General features: G+C 44.0%; 1 non-coding gene across 1 annotated transcript; it reads right to left on the bottom strand.

Moving 5' to 3' along the window:
• Positions 1-1,778: 1,778 nt before the first annotated feature.
• LOC147830688 (small nucleolar RNA U13) lies at positions 1,779-1,876 on the bottom strand. Its single transcript, XR_015449703.1, has one exon. It is a non-coding gene; the product is annotated as a small nucleolar RNA U13 (small nucleolar RNA).
• Between the last annotated feature and the right edge of the window lie 7,918 nt (positions 1,877-9,794).

Raw genomic sequence — 9,794 nt, forward strand, 5'->3', positions numbered from 1 at the left:
TCCTATTCAAATGTGGAAAGTGCCAGCTTCTCAGCTTTCTAGGCTCCCTTGCAGCTAAGATACCAGCATGTGGCTTGAATTGTCTTGGGCAATCAGACATACTTCTTCAGACATAGGCTGTACTTGATGAGTGGCAGATGGAAGCAGTGACCATAAGCAGTGGGGACATTGAATTTACAGGGCAGTCTGAGAGAGCCAAACAATGAAATCCACAAATCAATAAAGACAAACAACTTAGGAAAATAGGCAATGGAAATGAATTAGTAATTCACAGAAAGGGGTAGAAAATGGCCAATAAGCTTGCAAAGAAATGACAATTGCACTGGTATACAGGAAAGGGAAATAAAGATCTCTTGGTCACCTGCTCATCACTGAGACACAAAAGCCAATATCCACACTTTAAAGGAGAAGAGGTTTATTTTGGCTCACAGTTAGAGTCCATGGTCAGCCAGCTCCCAGCCATAAACGACATGGCAAAGAGGCACAGCAGGGGAAAAAAATTGCTTATGTTGTGGTGGCCCGGAAACAGAGAGAGAAGGAAGGAGCTGGGGAGGGAGATATAACCTTCCAGGTCATGTCCCCAATGACTCACCTTTTCTGACAGAACCCACCTCCTAACAGCAAGTCAGCTAGATCACCCCCATGATTCAATCACCTTCCAAAAGCCTTGCCTATAAGCACATGAGTCCTTCAGGGGACATTCTTGATCTAAACCATAACATTCTGCCCTGGCCCCCAAAAGACTCATATGCATCTTTTTATGCAAAGTACTGTAACAGTCACCAAAGTCTTAACAGTTCCAGCACTACTGAAAAAACCAAGTCCAAGTAACTTCTGAGGCTCAAGGCAAGCTCTTAGCTGTGGGCCTCTATAAAATCAAAAAGAAAGTTAAACTCTGACAAAATACAAAGATGCAAGATAAACATTCCCATTACACCAAATGTTACAGAAATCTTGGAAAGAAATACACAGAGACACAGAATTCGGATAAAATAATAAAATTTCTTCTCGCGAGCAGGCGGGAATGCCAGAAACCAGTCTGATCAGTATCCGCCAACATTCCCATTACAAAAGGGAGAAATAGAGGAATAGAAAGGAATGGGAACAAAGCAAGACCAAAACCCAGCAGGGCAAATATTAAATCCTGTAGTTCCACAATCAGCACCCAGGCAAGATGTTGCACTGAGATGTGAGCTCCAAAGGGCTTGGGCAGACCCACTCCTACAGCATTGCTAGTTGTAGCTCTCATGGTCTCTTAGGCTGGCCTTGTTCATTGCCTGTGGCTTTCCTCAGATGTCCATTCCATTTCTGGCTTCCCCAACTTGCTGGGGTCTCCACTGCATTTTTGGCTTTACTTTCGTAGCTTCACATACTGCCTTCTCAGCTGCACACTGCCTGGTTTCCCAGGTCTTCTGAAATCTACATGGAAGGCCAACTCTTGCATTCTGCATGCCTGTAAAACTAGCACCACATGGATTATACCAAGATCTACCACCAGCTTGAACAGTAGCCTAAGTCCTCATGGGTCATGACTGCAGAAGACTCTGAGTGCCCAGATAGCGAAGCACTATGAACTGATTCCCTAGGTGTTTTTTTTTTCTTCAAGCAATTCACAGAAAGGGGTAATGCCTGCCCTGGGCACTCTTCTCAAAGAAAAGTTTTTTCAAGCCCCAGTACAAAAAAAAAAAAAGAAAAGTCTTTTACTTTTGTACCTCTTCACCTGCTAAAGTTGGGGTCTTGCTGAGTCCTCAGATGTCCTCAAGGAATCTTTTTTCTCATGTCAGATGGGTAATGTGCCAATCTTGTAACAAGGTTTGAGGGAGGGATACCACAAATGGCGTGAACACCCAATCATCACCCTCATGAACTGAAAAATCAAGGCATCTTTTCTATTGTCCTTGTGTAAAATACTTGGCTTCTTTTTTTTTTTTTTTGGTACCAGGGATCGAACTCAGGACCTTGCGCTTGCAAGGCAGGCACCAGAACCACTGAGCTAAATCCCCAGCCCTTGGCTTCCTTTTAATGTTAATCTTTTCAGCAAGCAAGGTCTCCTTGGCCAAAATTTTACAGGCTCCAACTTTACAGCCCCTTATCGGCTCCAATTTTACAGAAGCTTCCCTTCTGGCCACCAGCAAAATTTTTCAAATTATTCAACTCTACTTTTTGGTCCCTCTTCTCCTGGTAGATATGGTTAAAAGCCACCAGCAGTACCCATGCCACAGCCTCAATATTGGGTTGCCTTGAATATCTTTCACCAGATTAAGTAGTTTGCCATCCTTAATCTCAGTTTCCCTCAAAGTCTCTGATAAATTTTCTGTCAAAGTATAACACACATGGCCTTGAGTCCAACTGCCAATGGAATCCTTGTTCCCAACTGAAACCTTCTGAGCTTAGTTTTTACAGTTCACATTTCTATCAGCATTCTGGTCTTCTGAGTTCTAAAAAGAATCTCCCAATCAAGCTTGGCTTACAATATTCTAGGGTTTCTTTGGCCACATCACCAAACCTTTCCACATTCCCCTCACATGCCAGTTCCAAAGGCTTTTGAACTACATGGTCAGGTATAGTCATAGCAATGACCCCACTTCTCTGGTAGCAAAATCTGCCTTAGATCTGCAACCAGCTTGAACTAAGATGAGATGGTTTTCCACACCTATAAGGTTAGGAACAGTGTTAAATTCTGGATGGTGTGAAATAGCAACTCCTTCTAGTTTTATAGAAAAAATGTTCAATATGTAATAAAGCCAAAAATGCATATAACCTACATTCTACAGTTTGTTTGTTTTTTAGGTATATTGAAATCCAGAGTTCAAACCCCCTTATGTAGGATGAATATATTGATCCTCTCAAGCCTCAGGGACCAATAAGGGCAAGAGGGTAACTGAAGTAGCTTGGTCCCCCTGCCAGATGCCAATACAAGCAATTCAAGGACTTCCCACCCATCACTGTTCACACAGTGTGTTGCACAAACGTCATATTTTATTTACATGGCATGGAATGCAAAATAGGGAATTAGTGCTGTGTGTGCATAAAGAGAGATGTGCAAAGATGTTCATTACAGCATTTTTATAATAGGGGAATACTGGAAGGAATTTACTTGTCTGTAATGAACGCTATTATGAGCTGCCTTGATTTCCCTTTGGGTCAAAGTTACTAATTCCTCTGTCTCCCAACAGTGTTGGCTGCTAATGGCTTATAGCTGAGCCTTCACTAGAAGACAGCTGCCTTTCCTAAGGTGACACACCCTCCCCAGGGGAGCCCTTGTCCAGTGACAGGTCAGTGCAGTAAGACAAAGGCCAAGACCTGTGGCCTTTACACAAAGAACTCAGAAGGGTTCTCCCCATCTGCAAAGTGCCCCATAGGATCAACTGAGGCCCCTAGTAAGACTTCTGCTGGACAGTCAGCAATGAAGTCTTATCACTGGTGGTAGGTAGAGTGAAAAAGCACTTGGCATGTGGAAATGGTGCAATAGTTAAAGTTTTCACTAGGGGCAAGTTGGAGTAGGCTAAGAGTGGAGGAGAATAAACCAACTGGTAGAACAGCTCAGGCATTCAAGTGGTACTATGAATAGGTATTGATGAACACTGGAAATACATGAGAGAAAGGCAATGGAAGGCCAAAGGTGGTGATCAACAGTTGAAAGGGAAATATAGTACAAGACTCTCATCTCTTATAGCAAGAGGACATAAAAAGCTCAGGGTCAAGCTCAACTTAACTATAAAACTAGCAGCATTCCAATGAAAGTTGAAGTTTCAATCCCAACAAATCTGCTTGTGCCAGATTTCTCTGTTTGAGAGAAAGGAGACCCTGATACTTGGGATGGGGTCAGTGTGTCCAAGAATCTTGAAATTCTGAGCCTCCTGAATTCTTTGGCCCTGAAATAATAACCTCTTTTATCTTTTAAAATTAATTTTATTGGTAAATTTTAGATATACATAATAATATTCATTATAGGGAATGTGTACCTGTACACGATATATTCTTTTTTCCCATTCCCCTCCCCTCCCTTTACCCTCTCTTCCTCTCCTTATTTACAAAAGCTTTGTTTCCATTTTATTTCCATTCTATACTCTTTTTTTTCTTTTCCCTCCCTTCCTTTCCTCTTCTCCCCTCCCTAGCTCCCCTTCTCATTTGAACATTTTCTTCCTGTTCTACCATATCTATTATACATTTTGGTCCTTCTTTACCCTTTCGGTATCTCACACCAGAGAAACAATGCAATATTTAAACATGTGTACTCAATTCACTTAAGAGTATGGTAATGACCTCTTTTAGAGTCTCTCCCTTGCTCACAAATGAATAGGAACCTCTACTATGTAAGGTCACACATGCCCCTTCAGGATTTATCCTGACTGTCCCCCTTACCATCAGAACATAATTAGGGTCAAGTCACCAGCTGACCAGGGTGCTGGGCCTACAAAGTAAGGGGAATCATTATCCCCCAAAGGAGCCAGAAGAAGATACGTGGAATTGGATCCTGAGGAGTCTGAATTAAGGGGATTGGAGAGAATAGGCCATGAGGTCAGATGACAGACAATACATTGATATGGGAGCACTCTCCCATGACCAAGTTGAACACCCTGGCAAAGACCTTGCGAGAGGGTGCTAACACAGGACTAGAATGGGTCTCGAGACCTTAGATGGCTATAAGGATACAGTGAGGTCCTGTGTAGCATGCTAGGCACGGTGCCTGACACATCTCTGACTTTCCATATTGTCATTCTCCAAATCACCAGGGAGAACTCTCCAGAGCCTCCTGCCAGGTGCCCTGTCCAAGAAAAAGTCACTTTTGGGGGGATCAGAGGGAAAAAGAGCTCCTCCTTCCTAGGCAGTCCCTAGATTTCTCACTTGTCAACCAGCAGGGGAGAAAAGAGATCTTTCATTGGTACCACTAAGACTTTTCCAGGCAGCAGAAATAGAACTGCTAAATTAAAGGCAGATTTCTCTGCAGGAGGGGCAGCTGTCCTGGAATCAGGGCCCTGGGCCATTTTCTGGGATTGTGGCCAGGGTAGAGGGGGAATGAACATGCACCCAGACTCACCTAAGTGTCCTTGGGTTTGCTATCTGATGGGCACCTTATGAATGGGTGGTGGTGCCAGCATTGTGTGGCAGTATCTCCAGATTCAACTTGGCATGCTAGTTCATTAGGATGGGGCCCCTGGGAACAAGATAGACTCTTGGAGAGGCCATATCAGCAAGCAGGCAGGCAGAGCTGTGGAAGTACTGGGTAGAGGGAAGAGCATCAATACAACAAGGCAGGCTGCTCCCCGGGGCAGGTACTGGTCAAAGGACCCACTGAGAGGTCTCAAGACCACAGCTGCAAGTCGGCCTACTGCGTGAACTCTGACCTGAGGACAAACTTGAGAACCTAATCACTTTGTGTTATACTAGGTCCCTGCTCTTAAAGTATTTCCATTTTGCGGACCAAGCCTCCATTATGTGAATCCTTGGGGGACAGACCACATCAAAATATAGCAGTTTGTCTCTATGGAAGCATTGTAAGGGTGGCCTCAGGGACTAGACACTCAGCAGTGATAGAATCTGGCCTTCTTGAGATTTTAGTCAAGCAATGCTGCTGTAGACCTGAGTTCCAACTGGTGGTCATAGGTGGACCTGCCCTGGGCCTAGTGGGAGTGGATCTAAGCTGGAAGGTCTGACCAAAAGGGAAGTCAGACCCCCAGGGACCAAATCCAGGCAGATTCAAGACCAAACTCTAGTTTTGCAGAGTAGAAATAATGGGTCAAAATTTCACCTGGGGTCCTAACAAAATCATTGATTCAGGCAAGAATTATCAATTGATGTGTTAAGACCATGTTTGAGTCCATTCCATCAACTGTAACAAAATACCTTAGATTGGGTAATTTATAAGCAGCAGGATTTATTGCTCACAGTTCAAGAGACTAGGTAGTCCAAGATCAATGCACCAGCAGAGTCAGTGTCTAATGCAGGCCTACTCCTCATAGACGTCACCTTCTTGCTGCTTCCTCAGATGGAACAAGGGCAAAAAGGAGCTAAGAATCTCCTGTAGACCTCTTTATAAGGGCATTAATCCCATTTGTGAGGGAAGAGCCCCCAGGACCTAACGACTGCCCCACTTCTTAACATTATTGCACTGAGGATTAGTATCAACATATGAATTTTTTTTTTTGGTGCTGGGGATTGAACTCAGGTCCTTGTGCTTGCGAAGCAGGCAGCGGAACCACTGAGCTAAATCCCCGGCCCTCAACATATGAATTTTGAGAACACAAACACTCACACAGACTAATAGATAAATGGTCACTACATAAATGGACATTTGAATGGTGCTGAAGTAAAGCCCACAGACTTCTTTCTGGCCTTATGAGAAGAAACAGGAGAGTCATTCCATCCCCACTGTATTAGTTAGGGTTCACTAGAGAAACAGAATCAATATAAAATATATGTATAATTATACAAGTGTTTTATTAGGTTGGCTTACAGAAGCAGAAGCAGAAGAGACCCAGTAGCTGACCTCAGAATCAGAGATGGAAGAATCCAAAATTTCCATTTGCATACTGGAGAGCTGGATGATCCAGTAGCAGTCAAAGGTTGAAGACCTGGAAGCTCATTTAATCACTTGTGCAAGTCTGTGTCAGAAGACTGAAGAGTCTGCACTGGCAGGCTGAAGAGTCTCTGCTAGAAAACAACTTCCAAAGGCAATGGTGGAGAATAGAGCTCCTCCAAAAAAGAGAGAACAAGAGAGAATGAGAGAGAGAGAGAGAGACAGAGAGAGAGAGAGAGAGACAGAGAGAGAGAGAGAGACAGAGAGAGAGAGAGAGAAAGACAGAGGCAGAGAGAGAGACAGAGACAGACACAGATTCTTTTTCTTTCCCTTTTTATTCCATCCAGGGTATAAACCCATTGGTTGGTGCCACCAGCATCTGGCATGCATTTTCTCCCCTTGGTTTGTGGCCTACATGTCACTTATCCACTGGCACACCCAGAACTTAACTAATTTGCTAGGTGGTTCTTATCCAAGTCAAGAAAACACGGCACAATTAACTATCACACCTGCCCTGACTCAGGAGTCTTGCACAAGCAACATTGGGACAACTGGGGACCATGTGTCTCACTAAGTGAGGTTATTGGAAGCTCTCAGAATCCCTCATGATTTTTTCCAGCCCCAAAATGTTTACCTGCAATCCATCAATCTTCAGATTTGTTATAGTTCACAAGATGTGCAGGGAATAAAGGAACAAGCCTAATGGGGAGAAAGGGAAATAATCAGCAAATCTAGATCCTGGGATTTTCTGCAGGATGACAGATCCACTCCCTTGTTCCAACCACAGCAAAGGACCTGTACTAGATGAAAGGCACCAGAGGGACACAGTATCAAGAACAGCCTGTGGCCCTGGACCAGATCCTGCCATGTTAAAACACACAATTGAGACAACTGAGAAATTTTAAACATGGACCAGGTGTAAAGGGACATTTAGAAATAATTGTTTATTTTAAGTGGGATAACATTATTTTGGCTTGATGGGAAATGCTTTCCTCTTTGAAAGGTTCACACTTCAATGACAAAATAGCTCCAGAATGTTTATCTTACTTGCGTTACATAGAATTCCAAAATGGCCACCAAGACTCTCATACCCTGGTGGACACACCTGGTGTTACAGCTTGGATCTAGAATGTCCCCCAAGGGCTCAGGTGTTAAAAATTTAGTCCCCAGATGTGGCACTATTGAGTGGCCATGGACTCTTTAATAAGAGGTGGGACCCTCTTAGCAATCTTCAAGTCACTGAGCCCCTTCTCTCAAAGGGGCTAGTGAGATCCCTGCTCCTCCTTCCTCCTCATTTTCGCTTCTCAGTCACAGGGTGAGTAATTTTTCTCTGCTACACACTTCCCACTGATATGTTATCCCTTCACAGTCCCAAAATCAGGGGACTAAAACCTCTTTTTTTTTTTTTTTTTTGGTACTGGGGATTGAACTCGGGACCTTGTGCTTGCAAGGCAGGCTCCAGAACCACTGAGCTAAATCCCCAACCCTAGAACCTCTGTTATGGCTTGTACCTAGATGTCCCCCCAAAGCCTCAAGTAGTCATAGGTAGGGCTTTTCAGAGGGGGCTGGATCTAGGGTACATGCTGCTAGGATCAATTCATGGTGCAATGCTAGGATTAAGGCTGCCTCACTCTGATGGTCCACTTGTCACTTGCTGCTGCTTGCTGCTTTGCTATCTCTTGCCTGCTTGCCATAGACTATTTCTCCTCTGTGATACCCCTCTGCCATGCCACCATGCCTTGGAGCCAGCTGACTATGAACTAAACCTCTACAAACTGTGAGCCAAAATAAATCTTTCCTCCTCTAACTTTGGGATCAGGTATTTGTCTCAGCAATAAGAAAAGTAACTAAAACAGAATTTGGTACCAGAAAAGTGGGATCATTGCTGGACATTATCTGGCCATGTGGCTCAAGAGCCTTTGGAACTGGCTTGTGGGAAGAGTTTGGAAAGATGTGGAAATGCTGGTTGAAGAAGCAGCCCTGAAATGCCTTTAGCTGCACTTGATAGGAGATTCTAGTCAGAACTCAGGAGACCAGAATGCTGATAGAAATGATGCCAGTAAAGACCAGGCTCAGGAAGTTTCTGCTTGGAAGAAGGACTGCATTAGCTGTTGGACTCAGACTATATGTGTTATACCTTGGCAGAATATTTGTCTGCATTTTGCTCAAGTCCAGACTTTGCCTGAGACTGAGATTAAGGGTGGCAGACTAATTAATCTTGCAGAGGAAATTTCATAGTCTAGTGTTGAGGTGGTGGCATGGTTACTCTTGGAAGCTTTTAGCCAAATCTATGTTGAGAATCAAGAGCAATGCCCATCAAGATGAGTTAAAACATTCTTTGGCCAGAAATGAATATCCAGTAAAACTGTGAACTACAAAGATAGAGCAGAAGAGAACTTGGTTCCTGAGAAGGAACAGGACAATGGAAGAGATGGCCTGAGGAAAATCACAAGAAACTCCAGGCTTTGCAGCCTCAAGATTGCAAAGGTGAAAGAATTTGCTTTGAGAAGAGAGCCCCAGAGTTCTATGTTCCAGAATGGTGGTAGCCTAGAGAATTTGTTCCTCAGAATTGGGTTCCAAGTGCTCAGGGATCCAGGAATGTGACCCCTTCAACCAAGAGAAAAGGAAGCCTGGCTACTGCTCCAGCTGGCAGAAGACCTTGGCATCCTCTACGTGCTACTGGTTTTAGGTGCATGCAGAATGCAAGTGTTGTGGAGCCAGGAAGGCTTCCACCCAGATTTCAGGCCTGGGAGGCCAGGCAGTGTGCCCCTGAGAGGGCAGTGTATGAAGCTGTGAGTGTGAAGCCAAAGGTCCAATGGAGACCCCAGAAGTTTGGAGAAGCCAAGAACATGGATCCTCTGAGGAGAACTGCAAGGAGAGAGCAAAGCTGTCCCAAGAGAATCCTTGACAGCTGCAACCACACAGTGCCATAGAAGTGGAGCCACAAAAGCCCTTTGGAGTTCACATCTTGCCACAGACTGCCTCAGATGCTGGACATGGATTTACAGGACTTAATGTTTGCCCTACTGGATTTTGGACTTGCTTTGGTCCCATTTCTTTCTATTCCCCTATTTGTACCTTTTAGAATGATAATGTTTATCTTGTGCCATTGTACGTTGGAAGTGTTTAACTTTCTTTTCAATTTGTACAGCTAAGAGTTTGCCTGAAATCCCAGAGGAGACTTTGGACTTGAACTTTTCAGCAATGCTAGGACTTTGGCAACTTTTAGAGATGAATTAAGTGCCTTTCCATAAAGGGATGTACATGAGTCTTT

The sequence above is a fragment of the Heterocephalus glaber genome, unplaced genomic scaffold, assembly GCF_053883595.1.
Source record: "Heterocephalus glaber isolate CG9 unplaced genomic scaffold, H.glaber_assembly_v1.0 deba00000071, whole genome shotgun sequence".
NCBI lineage: Eukaryota > Metazoa > Chordata > Mammalia > Rodentia > Bathyergidae > Heterocephalus > Heterocephalus glaber.